Below are 13,444 nucleotides of genomic sequence, written 5' to 3'. Positions count from 1 at the left end.
TTCGTTTGTTATTGGCCGGCCAAATTTTTTTTCTCTGTCTGATATTTGTTTCTTTTCTCTCGACAGAAAAAAATTGATTATTATTATTGGCAAAAATGTAATAATGATGATACTCTTTTTCTGCTTGCTTGCTGGCTTGAGAGATTGATGACAAATTTCTTTTTCGTTCGTTCGTTCGCCACTTTTGCTTTAATCAATATCGATTGGTGGATGAATAGCAACGAATCATCAATGTATCATTATCACAGGGATCTTATAATCGAAAAATTTGACAAAACACACACACACACACATCCTTTTGCTTCAATGTCGATAATGATGAAAATTTTTTTCGTTTTCATTTTGTCTGCCAGGTCGATAACAACAACCAATGTCCGTTGTTATCTATTAGGAATTATTATTATTTCGTGTTTGAGAATTATTCTCATTTGAATTCAATGAATGAATGGATGTTAAGAAATACGTAGGATTTTTGATTTTTTAAAAAAAAATTTTTTTCCGTTTAAATGATATATTTGTCGCAATCGAATTACATTTGTTAATATCATTTTCTTATCTTGTTTTCACCCCGTTTTTTTTCTTACAACTTTTTTTCCGATTATGATGATTCCCGGTTCCTTTTAACGCCCTTTAGCCTTTTTTCTGATTTGATTCATGCCTTGTATATTAATTGTGTATGAATGTCAATTTTCATGTTTGCCTATCATTTGGTTATGCCGTGCCAATGCAATATCGATTTTATTATTAGCTTATCGCTTTTTTTTCTTTACATTTGAAATGTTGAAAATTTTTTATGATTGTTGTTGTTGTTGTTGTTGAAGAAATTCATAACAGCGATTAAAATGAACAAAAATTCCTTCATCATCATCATGAGAATCTGTGAAATGAATACTTCGTATACGTGTACATCATAGTATCGATTATAACGATCAAGTTTAACGGTTTTTCCTTTCTTCACACTTTTCATCAAAGCAAGAAAAATTTTTTTTTTCAAAATTGTTTTTTCCATTGAAATTTTTGAATTTCTTTTATTTTGCTTTTCAAGAATTTTTTTTTATTTTTGTGAAATTCTTCTTGATTAGTTTTCCGATTTTTTTGTTTGTTTTCGTTGTGTTTGTTTATTATTAGCAGAATAATAATAAAAAATGGTTGAAATGAAAAACTCTCCTAAACTAATGATGTATCACACACACACACACATCAGGATGATGATCAAATCCATAAAAATGGTTTCAAATGATCAGGAACTATCTTTACCTAATCTTCATCATCATCATCATCATCATCATTATCGTTGTTGGTTATTATTATTATAACGATCATAATGTTTATAATAATCTTAATTCTTTTATAGCATCTTATTGAATAGAGAGATCGATCTATTCGATTCGATGGATGAATGGGTTTTATCTATTAACACTTGGTGTGTTATTTCATCCGATTTTGCTTTTAAATACCGAAAAATAATTCTGATGATAATGATGATGGTTGTTATCGTTTGAAAAATTCTCTCCTTCGTTTCCTTATTTATGATTATGTTTTTGTTTTGTTGTTCAATCATTTTACATGATATGATACATTACTCTTAATAACGTGAATAGTTTAGGATTTATGAATGTTGAATTTTTTTTTTTTTTTTTTTTGATTTTCGATTCACTTTCTCATCATCATCATCATCGATATCGCTACCATTATTCTAGATTATATTTATTGTTGTTGCTGTTATTCTGTGTTGGAATAATTATTACCCTGAACAAGTTAACGATTCTCAGATGATAGATTCTTTTTATTGGTGATGATGATGAGTTTTTTTCAAAATTTATATTTTGTTATCATCATTGAATCATCATAATAAAATATGGCCGAAAAAAACGCAACAACAAAATACGATGATGATGATGTATAGAACGAAAAAAAGTGTTAATTATGGTAAAAAATAGCTGAAAAAATATGGTTATTATAATTTTCATTATTATGGCCCATTTTTATCTATAATTTTTTTGCGCCATTCCAAATGATTAGAAAAAAATCGACAGATGGAATTATCCACATTGGTCGATGTTTATTTAGTCTTTTGTTTTTCACTAGATGGTTAAACAAAACCGAATGCAATGAATGTGAATGAACAACGCGCGTTGAATAATTTTGGTTATCAATGAAAAAGAAAACCACAAAATGATGATGATGATGAGAGCATCACCACCACCAATAAACATTATCGCAGTCGATTTATTTGTTTCACAATTTTTTTTCTGCTTTGGTTTTTGTTTTTGCTATCTACGATTCGATGATGATGATGATGATGTATCCTGTTTTTTTTTTTTTTTTGGAAAAAAATTCCATGTTTTTTTTCATTCATTCATTTTATCATTTAATTCTGTCCGTCGTCGTTGTTGTTGTTGTTGTTGATCTTCTTCGTCAACAACAACGATGATGACAATAGTGTAAATGATACTTTAACATATTTTTGGATACCAAATGGTTAAATAATGATAAGGTTTTTTCTTTCTTGATTCATTCATTCATCCATTGTGGTCGTTGTTGTTTCTGCTGTTATTATTATTAAATCCATTCCAAAAAAAAGATAAATTCTAGATTATAATAATAATGTGTGTGTGTGTTGTATTCTCTACTCAGTCAAGTTCATTTCATTTCATTCAATTTTTTTTTCGTTTGTTTATTTGTTTCACATTTGTGATATTACCACCCGGTTTTTGATGTATAGTGATTATTGTCGGTTTTGTTGTTGTTGTTGTTGATATCATAACATTATGTATGTGTGTGTGTGATTCATTCATTCACATATATTCACATATTCTATATCCGATGTGTAATAATAAGGCTGTTTTTATGCCTAAACGGTGCAACTTCCGTTTTCCGGTTAATTTTTTTTTATTTGTAAACCAACAAAAAAAAATTGTTTTCTCTTTCTCTCTATCTCTATCGCTTACAATACAATATTTTCTGCGAGAGATTTTATCACTAGTTATGGCAAAAATTTGTTTTTCTTTCCATTTTTTATCTATCTCTTATTGTTGTTCGGTGATGGTTTTCATCATCACCACAATCTATTTTGTCGTACGACGAAAACAACAAAATTCATCCCGGTTATTTACAGTAATAATTGACAAAATGGATAGGAAAAAGATAGAATGACAATGTCATTTGAATTTGCAATCAAAAAATTGTTTATCATCATATCATTATAGAATGGTAATATATTTTTTTTTGATTTAGTCTGCAATGATCATTGCCAGTAGTAATAATAAAATACCCTGGAGCATTCCTTTTTTCCAATGATTTCCATGATAATGTTTTTTTTCGCTTTACAGAATTTCATATTTCGATTCTTTAATTTTGATATATTTTTTTCCTGTGCTAAAAATGACATATATAATATTCTCTGATGATCATGATTATGTCATTAGCGGGTGTGTATCACGATGATGATGATGAATATTGATTGAAATTTAAATGTTTCTTTCTCCATCTTTTCGATTTATCATCGCAAATATTGTATTGGTGAAATATTGATGATGATGAAAAACTTTTTCGTTTATTGCCCGTATGATGTATCCGTTTCTTTCGCTTTTTATCATTTTTTTTCTTGTTGCAATAATGTGATTATATCAATTATATAATGTTCCAAATTGGCTCCCCATTTAACAAAATGATTTTTTTTCTGGGTCCATGTCCCTTGTCATTCTTGATCACAATTCATTCTTGTTTCGTTACGGTGTATCAATGTGTGTGTGTGTGTGCATCCGACCGATCAAAACTTTATCTATGGTCCACACATTTATTTATTTGAATAGGCCAGAGGATATAACGATTAGTATAGTGCATAGCTGTATACAGATTGACGACAATTTGTTTGTCTCCCATATTATGAACATTGATTCCGGGTGATTTATCTTTATCTTTATTTTTCTTTTTTTGGGTTGCTATAACTGCGAAAAAAATGAGAAAGAAAAACTTGCTTTAGTAGTTACTTTGCTACGCTATAGTGATATTGTCCAATTGCTAGCGGGCAATTTTTTTTTTTGGTTTTTGATTTAAGTTTCGGTATCGATTCTGTGGTTACAAGTTTAAGTTTTTTTTTCTGCGTTTCGATATTCATAACTTTGTATCTGTTTTTTTTTCTTTCGTGAAAAAACCCACACAGAGAGAAATGAGAAAGAGGCAAAGAATCTAAAGAATAAGATCGAATGAATGATGATGACAAGCGGCAGATCGTCGTTGTCGTTGTCAGCATCGTTCCATCATAATCAATTTTTTTCTTTTTTCTTTCGCTTTGACTTTGAACAATTATCTCTCACTTTTTTTTTACTGAAAATTCTGTCCATAATCATCAATATCATTACTTGTTTCAAAGACTAAAATATTGAATTGAAATTCATTCTCACAAACAAACATCATCATCATCATCATTGATTTCAAATGGAATTGCCATGGCAACGACATCAAATCGATTTCAAACTAATCACATTGCTCGATTCTTTTTGCCCATTTTAATAGTTTTTCATATGTGAAACAAAATCAAATGAAATATAAAAGTTTTAAAGTTTTATCGAACCGTCATTATAGAAAAAAAAGGATTCGATCGGTCATTTTTTTTAAAAAAATACAGAATCTCGTTATACGAGATTTTCGTTTTTTGTTTCATTTCCTAATCACTTAACTCCATCCATGATTCATTTTGTGCGTTTTTTTTCTCCAATCAACTACAATCATTTAACTGATTTTTCTTCTGAATCAAAATCTAACAAAAAAAAAATTATTTTAATTTAAAAGAGCAACAAAAAAATTAGAATTAAACTTTAAAGCTTTAATTCGATTGATTCATCAATGAATCACTCACTTGATGATGATGATGATGATGGCTGTTTGTGTGGATGAAATCGATTCATTACACTTTTAAAAAAAAAAAACTCATCCCCAGCTATAGCAAAAAAAAAACTCGATTGACTCGCACGATTGAATCGTATATATTCCATTTAATTTGATTCAATTCATTGATTGTTTTTCGTTTTGTTTCTGTTTCTTTTCCCGAATGAACGCGTGTGTGTGTGTTCATTTAGAATTTCATACACACAAACGTTTTTATTACTTAATCTATTTCTTGATAGTTTTATTCATTGTGTGTGTGTCTATGTGTGTGTTCACAAGTGATTATCCAACTCTTTTCAAACAAAGCGGTAGCATCAATCGAATTTCATTCCAATGAAAACTGTGAGAGTGTGTATGAGATACAAATCGCGCTGGTTTTAGTTGAATTTTTTTTCAATTTTTTTAACGAACAAAAAATTTTTTAAATCATCACCAAATTCAATTGATTGTTTTCTTTCGCGTTGAAAAAAAAATCAGCCAATTGATAAGGATGTAATTTTCGATTTTTTTTTCGTTACTGCTCAGTTCACACTTCATCAACCCTAGAATGGATGAATGAAATCAAATCGATTACGAATTGTGCATCATCACCATCAATTGAATGAAACATTGGGCATTTTGCAAAAAAAATTGGCATTTGACATTTTACCCCAAAAGTGCGATGGAAATGATTCTTTGATTATCGATCCATTTCTAAATTCTTGTTTGATGATGAAAATTCATACCCATAATAATCATCATCATTATTATTGCCAAAAAATATTATGGAAAAAAATCATTTCAGATTTATTGATTGCTAGAAGCAAGATTTTTTTCTCATAAAGTGGAAAAAAATGAATTGAAATGAAATCATAATAACTATTTATCATTTGAATTCGAATCACGTACACAATCATAATCATCAATAACGTCCATCAGTAGTGTAGATTTCCAATTTCCTTATATATCGATTTATGTCAAATTCATAAATAGTGTGATGATGATGATGATCAATCATCAAATTGTTCATTGTCATTTGTAATTATTTATTTTTTTTTGTATTTATTTAAACACAAATAAATATCATGCACGTATTCACACAATGTTTTTTTATATGAAAATGAAAAAAAAATCCACTGCAACTTGATTTGTTTGTGAATTTCCGTTTCCTCTAGTTAAACGTTATTATCATCATCACCATCATTTTGGTCATCATTGGATGGTCATTCTTTTTTTTTTCTTGGCCATTTGTACTTTGATTACAATTATCATCATCATCATCATTGTTATTTATTGATTCATTTTCGATTTTTTTCTGAGTTCTGAGTTTTTTTTGGTTATAATTTATTTCCATCGTTTTTGTTTATTTTTTTTTTCGCCCGAATCAAAAATTTTTTTTTCATATCCGATTGCCATTTCCAATACTACCGTTATTTGTTGATGATGATTTCGTATCATCACTCTAGAGATTCACGTAGACACAAATTTTCTGTCCATTTTCACAATTCAAAACATTTTTGTTTGTTTGTATGAAATATTGGTATTTGTCGGTATCGATTTTTTTTTTCATAGAGAGGTGTACAAGTGTTGAGTGTGCTGTTATAATTTACAACCATTTGGTCATTTGTTGTTAAATAAATGGCCACGAGTTTTTATTTATGCCATTTTTTTTGTATTTCAAATAGAAATGAAATGAAATGAATGTTTTTTTTTTGCCGAGAACAGTGGTTTTCAACAACAGCAGAATATTTTCGACCTGGTTGATTGGATGGTTTGAAAACGGCTGTTTTTTTCACATTAGAAATATTTATATGGATAATTTGCCATTTTGAATGCGTTTTGCACTTTTTCTTCTTTTTCGTTGGATCTTTTTTTTGATGATTGATGTTAATGATGATCATCAATATGTACATCCTGATTTCTTTTTCTCTATTCCTTACGTGTGTGTGTGTGTGAATAAATCGTCATCGAATTCTGGACACTACACAATTTTCAAGTAAATCACTTTTTTCCGGTTATTTTTTTCCTTTCTTTTTCCATTTGGATTCAATGTTGAAGCTCGAGGGTGCAAAAAATTAGTGGATCCATTTCTAATCAATAATCGATAAACACGAGTAAAAAATCCCTAAAGATTTAGTTTGTTTTATTATTCATTTTGTTTCAAACGAATATAATTTCATAATCGATATGAAGCAAAACAAATGCACAATAATCATTATCATCAGGAAATCTATAGCTTTGATAGATTTTTTTTCTGGTAAAAAGAAAATAAATAAAAAATAATGATCAATGATGATGATGATGATGATGACTGTCGTTGTCGATGTATGTGTGTTTGTGTGTGTCCGGTTTTGATAAAATTTTACATTATTATTATGGAATGGAACAAACAAACAGTGAAAAAAAAATGATGACAAGAATCTTGTCGTTATCCATATACATCCACAAACACACACACACATACATCATTCACATTTGTTCCAATGTGTAATGTATATCAAATTCCATATCGATATACATTACCATCATCATCATCATCATCGAAAGAGAAAGTTTATAAGTTTAATAATGGTTGCTTGCTTGCTTGCTTTGTTTATGTCGCTGTTTATGTAATATATTTATTTTTCAATTCAATTTTCACTCGCTCACTTTCTCTTTCCATACTACTATGGCTCATATAATCTCTATCTATGTAGTAGTATGTGAAAATCACAGTTCCGGGAACACCACATACACATACCAGGAGTGAACGAGTGAATTGTTATAAATGAATGAATCAAGAGAAAAAAAAACAACGCGTTATCACTAACTGACCACTCGTCTATCATTTGTTATCGTCAATAAAACAAGAACAACAACAACAACAACAATAACAACACACGAATTGAGAAAAACAAAAATTGTGATTTTTTTCTCTTCTCTTTCTCATTTTTTTTCTGGTTTGTTTTTAAGGCTACTTGATTCGTGTTTTTATAATAAAATAATGATGACGATGATAATGATAATAAATACTGGACATCATTTGATGATAATGATGATGAGCTAAATTGTTATTGTTACATGGTTACAAACATTTTGGTTTGGTGTTTATCAGTGGGGAATAACTAATAATAATAATAAAATTTTTCCCGTGTAAACGAGTTTTTGTTTTTGCTTTTTTTTTTGGATCGAGTGTTTGTGAATGTGTCTGAATGTGTGTGTGTGAATTTTGTATTCCCGGATTAGAATTGCTCCCAATGTGATTATGATAATAATGACGACGATGAAAAATAAACTAGGCCCGAGTAAAATAAAATTAGATGGTCATCATCATTATCATTATATGGGTGATAATTTGAAAAGTTTTTGAAATTTTTGTTTTGTTAAAATTTTTTAGTTTTTGATTATAAAAATTTTAATTTTCAGTTTTTTTATCATCTTATTAATGAAAAGCTCCAAAAATTAATGGCCACAAAAATATCAATAACGCTTATGATAATCGATTTTGCCATCACAATCATCAAAATCATAAACAATTTTATTCAACAAAATCAAAAAAGACCAGAAAAAAATGTTTGAAATAAAAAATTCCTCAACAATGGCTACAGCTGTTTGTAGTTTTGATGGTGATCAATGTATTATCAATGCTGATAATTTGGATTCAAATGTCACAGTTCAAAATGACTCTAATGTCAACGAACCACAACAACATCAATCATCATCGTCATCAACGAAATCTAGGGTTCATATGAATGGCTTTAATGTCGATTTGACAAATAAAGATGATGTTATGACAACATCAGCTGATGATAATAATAATTTAAAAGAAATTAAACATGACATTCATGGTTTTCATGTGGTTAAAGAAAAAATTGTTGATAAAAATCAGGATGATAAGAAGAATAATGGCGATGAAATTATCGATAATGAACGATTATCATCTACGACAACAATAAAACCAATAATGGAAAAAAAGAATGGTACTTGGTTTGCAACGATATCATCGTCATCCGCGGATCAAAATCATCATTATCACCATCACCACCACCATCATCATCATCATCGTCATCGTAATCATGTTAAGGTACATTTTCATCGATCACAATCCTCATTGTCATCAACGACAACAACATCGACTTCATCATCATCATCATCGTCATCGCCAACACCAGCACAATCATTACCAGCACCCTCTTCATCATCATCATCATCATCGACGACGATGACATTACCACCGCCAAAATCAAATAATATTGGTCATTTAGTAACAAAAAAACGTAAAAATGGAATCATAATCCATCATCATCCTCATCATCATTCATTGCATCATCGTCATCATTATCATCATCATCATCATAATAATATTGTCAATAATCAACGTAGACGTCATACAAATGTCATTGATAGTGTAGGTGGTGGTGGTGGTCATCATCATACTCATCCTCATCACCATCATCATCATCATGGTCATCATAATGTCAATAATCAGGATCAATCCTTGTCATCGAAAACAAAGATGACAACGGTGAAACCGACAACACATACGACATTAACCTCTGATACAACAACCAATAGCTGCATTATATCATCATTCGGTATGTTGTCCATTTTTTTGTCTTAGTTTAATTTTCTTTTTTACTCTAAAAATCTTTCAAATTCCAATCTATCAAAATGTTGTTGTTGTCATTGTGAATGATCTTTTTACGTTTTTTTTCACAATCGATTTTTTCGTTTTTTCTAATGTGCTTGATCGATTGTTTTGGTCAATTTCATTGTTTAGCCTGTTGTTGTTTTTGTTTCAAAATCCATCTATCACACGCACACACACACTAATATTGATAGGATTCTTGTGCTCATTAGCCCAAAATCATTCGTGACATTTTGTTTTTTTTTTTTTGTCTTTTTTGGTCATTGTTTCACTAATCTATAAATGAATAAGAGATTCGAGTTAAGGAATTTTTTTTTTGTTTTTTGAATCAAGAAAATCGATTGGATAAATGACCCAAGAATCAGAGAACGAAAAAATAATCAATTGATTGACTATTGAATGATTGATGTATTCTCTGATTTGCTGGTGGTGTTGTTGTTGTTGTACAATTCTTTCCAGATGATCATTCATCATTCCATGATGATTCTAGAATATCAGATTTTTTTTTATTTTTTCTTTTCGATTTCCTCATTGTTAAAAAAGAAACAAAAACATTTATACATCGAGTACAAATGCAATTCTAGCTATTTCAGATCAATATTTGAATGAAAAAATAGCCAACCAAATTTTACATTTTAAGAGAAGGATAAATATTTTTCAATGGAAAAAAACAAAATGATTAAAATGGAAAGGAAATCCATTCTTATACTTGAAAAAAATACGTAAATAATTCAAATTCAATTTTGGGTTTGTAAAATGATAATCATTTTTCACGTTGATTGTTATTGTATGTGTAGTGGAGCACAAAACGAATTGGCCCAATTTCTGAAAAAGGAAACCTTTCTTTGTGGCTTTGCCATAGTTCTGATGATGGTGATGTTTTTTTTGGATAATCAACAAAAATGTACATCATTCTGATTGTGGTTTCCAACCATCCACTTGCCACCCCCTTACTTTCCTTTTTTCTCTAAATTTCATATCTGTTTGTTATCAATTTCATTGTCGTTTTGTTTTGTTTTTTCCCCAATTTTGTTTTTTGACCGAATTTTTTTTTACATAATTCAAATTACATTTACACCAATATTTGAAAAACGTCAATCAATCAAACTCTAATCAATCGACAATCACACACACACACACAGTAGTCCAGTTTATTATATCACAAAATATGTTATTGCTGGGGAATTCAAACAAATGAAAAACAAAAAAAAAATTCTGGTTGTTTCGGTTGAATCGGTTTCATCTTGATAGAGAAACACACAACAAAATGGGCAAACAAGAAAAAAAAACCAAATCATTTGATATATGTGTTTGTGTGTTGTGCGATTATCACCAAACTAAGCGAACAAAAAAATGTCGATATTGATATATTGAATTCACAACAACAACTACAACAACAACAAATAAAAAATAAATAAATCACATAGGAAATTGACAAAACAAATAAACAGAGTGAGAGGGAGAATTTTATTTCTTTTGTATAATATTCATATCAATTATTGATTGTCGGTTTATAGCCGATAATCAATATAATGGACACTGATTTTTTTTTTGATTTCCAAATACTGATTGTGTGTATGTGTGTTGTGCATGTCGAAATCCGATTGACATTTTGAATAATTTTGACAAAAAAAATGGGTAAATTTTGAATAAAGAGAAGTAAAAAAATTTTTTCTTTAGAATTTGATAATCCAGAAAATTTTTTTTTACATTTCACCCATTTTTTTCCAAATAGAATCCATGAATTTTATTATCAACAAACAGACAAAGTAACGATAATCAATTGTCGAATTTGTCGTTTTGTTTTCTGATTGCTGATTGGAAATTTTCATTTGTTTTTTTCATTTATATGAAAGTTCCTGTTTCATATCAATGATGATGATGATATCAATTTGTAATGAAATTATCTAGTTTTTTTTTGTTGTTTTCACTGCATTCAAGGATATTTTTTCTTGTTTGTCTGTGTGTTTTTTTTTTTTTTTTTTTTTTTTTTTTTTTTTGAAATTAATTTTGATCAAAAAAAACCAAATGACTTGAATAAATCTCAAATGCAATAAAATGAACAGAAATCATCTACGCTTTAGCTAATCGATCCCGATCATCACCATTGATTCAATCGGATCTGATCGTTAGTTTTTTCCTCTTTTTCATTTTTCTTATCCATGTTTAATTTGATTTTTCTTCATGTCTTGTCTTTTATGGCCAAAATTTATTTTTATTATTTATTTCCATCTTTCATCATCATCATCATCATCATGATCGTATATATTTTTTTTTTGATCAAATTTTGGTTGTTTTTTTTTAATTTGACACACACACACACACAGACTCGGTAGATTCATTTTTTTTCACTTGTCGATCATTTAGTGATTTTGTTGATTTTTTTTCTACCAATGATGTTTTCTGATGATCTAATATGTCATGTGTGTCCATCGGGGTCTAATCGATTGATCATCATCATCATCATCATCATCATCAAAAAGCGAAAAAAAATTTGCTTCAAATAACAAACGAAGAAATCTAGTTGAAATAAGCATAAACACAAACAACAAAAAATTAGATTTAATAAAAAAAACAGGCAAAAAATGATGGTCGATAATGTAATGTCATCAAAAAAAAAGAAAAAAAATTCAAAAAAATGATGTCGATCGCCTGAAAAATTAACGCCATCGGTATATAATCATCAGAAAAAGAAAACAAGTAGATTCGAACACAAAAAAAAACATTTTTTGTTGTCGAAATAAAAAAAAAGAGAATCATTAGTTAAGATAATTCAAAAAAAAAAAAAAAAATTAAATGATTCGGGTTAAGCCGAATTTTGTTTATTTTTTTTCTTCATATTTTTATCTATATTGCCTCCTACGATGGCCTATCAATGTTAATCTAGAAGAGAGAAAATCTTTTTTTTTTTTTGAAAATAACAACAAAAATTTTAATTGACATTGAATCATTGAATATGATCATTTGAATGATACAAAAATTGATAATTTTAGATCAACTTGTTGATTCATCCATTAGATCAGGTTTTTTCTATCCTTCCTTTCTTCTTTTTCCATCATCATCTTTATCATTTTTTTTCTGCTGTCACATTTCGTTACAATCAATGTGATTGAACATGATGTTGATGGTGGTGACAATAATTGAATAATTGTAATTTTGATCCAATTTATCAGCCTGAAAAAAACAAATGTTGACCATACTTGTATTTAATCTTATGTTTCGGAAAATTTTCCAAAAATAATAATCTACATCATCGTCATCAGTGTTTGTTTGTGAAGGAAAAAACAATGTGAAATCTATTCACCACATGTGATTATTTAAAATTGTTTTGATCAAGATTTTGTCCATATGTAACCGATGCGGTTCGAATGTATACGATGATAGTGGTTTTTTGTGTTTTAAAAATTTTTTCATTTTTCTCACTTCACCATATGTAGATTATCCCATCGATATAGAAATATGGTTTTTTCGCTCGCTCACTTGAGCTTAATATAATCTGATTGAGGAAAAAATTTAAACTTTTTTCTCCATTCTAATCTTGTGTGAATAATGAAAAAAAAAAATTTAAATTGTTGACAAATGATAATTTCGATGATTTTTGTCTTAAAAAAAACAACCATGATGATGATGATGATGAGGCCATCACACAATCGATTAGGTGCGATATCAAGTTGAAAATTTCGTTTCATTTCATATTTTATATCGATGAAATATTTTGAGATTCATCATTTTGATGATTGACATTTTTTTTCTATACAATCGATAAACCATTTATTTTCTATTTGATGAATGTATTCGAATTTTATGCGCTATAAATCTTTTGAATCATCATCATTTGATCAGCGATCGACAATCACAATTTTTAATTGTTTTTTTCTTCACCGTGTATTTGGCCATTTCTTTCATTCACATACACACAGATACACACCTACCATATAATAAAGGTGC

Source organism: Dermatophagoides farinae, chromosome 3, assembly GCF_024713945.1.
Source record: "Dermatophagoides farinae isolate YC_2012a chromosome 3, ASM2471394v1, whole genome shotgun sequence".
Lineage (NCBI taxonomy): Eukaryota > Metazoa > Arthropoda > Arachnida > Sarcoptiformes > Pyroglyphidae > Dermatophagoides > Dermatophagoides farinae.
Note: the sequence above shows the minus strand (reverse complement) of the source record.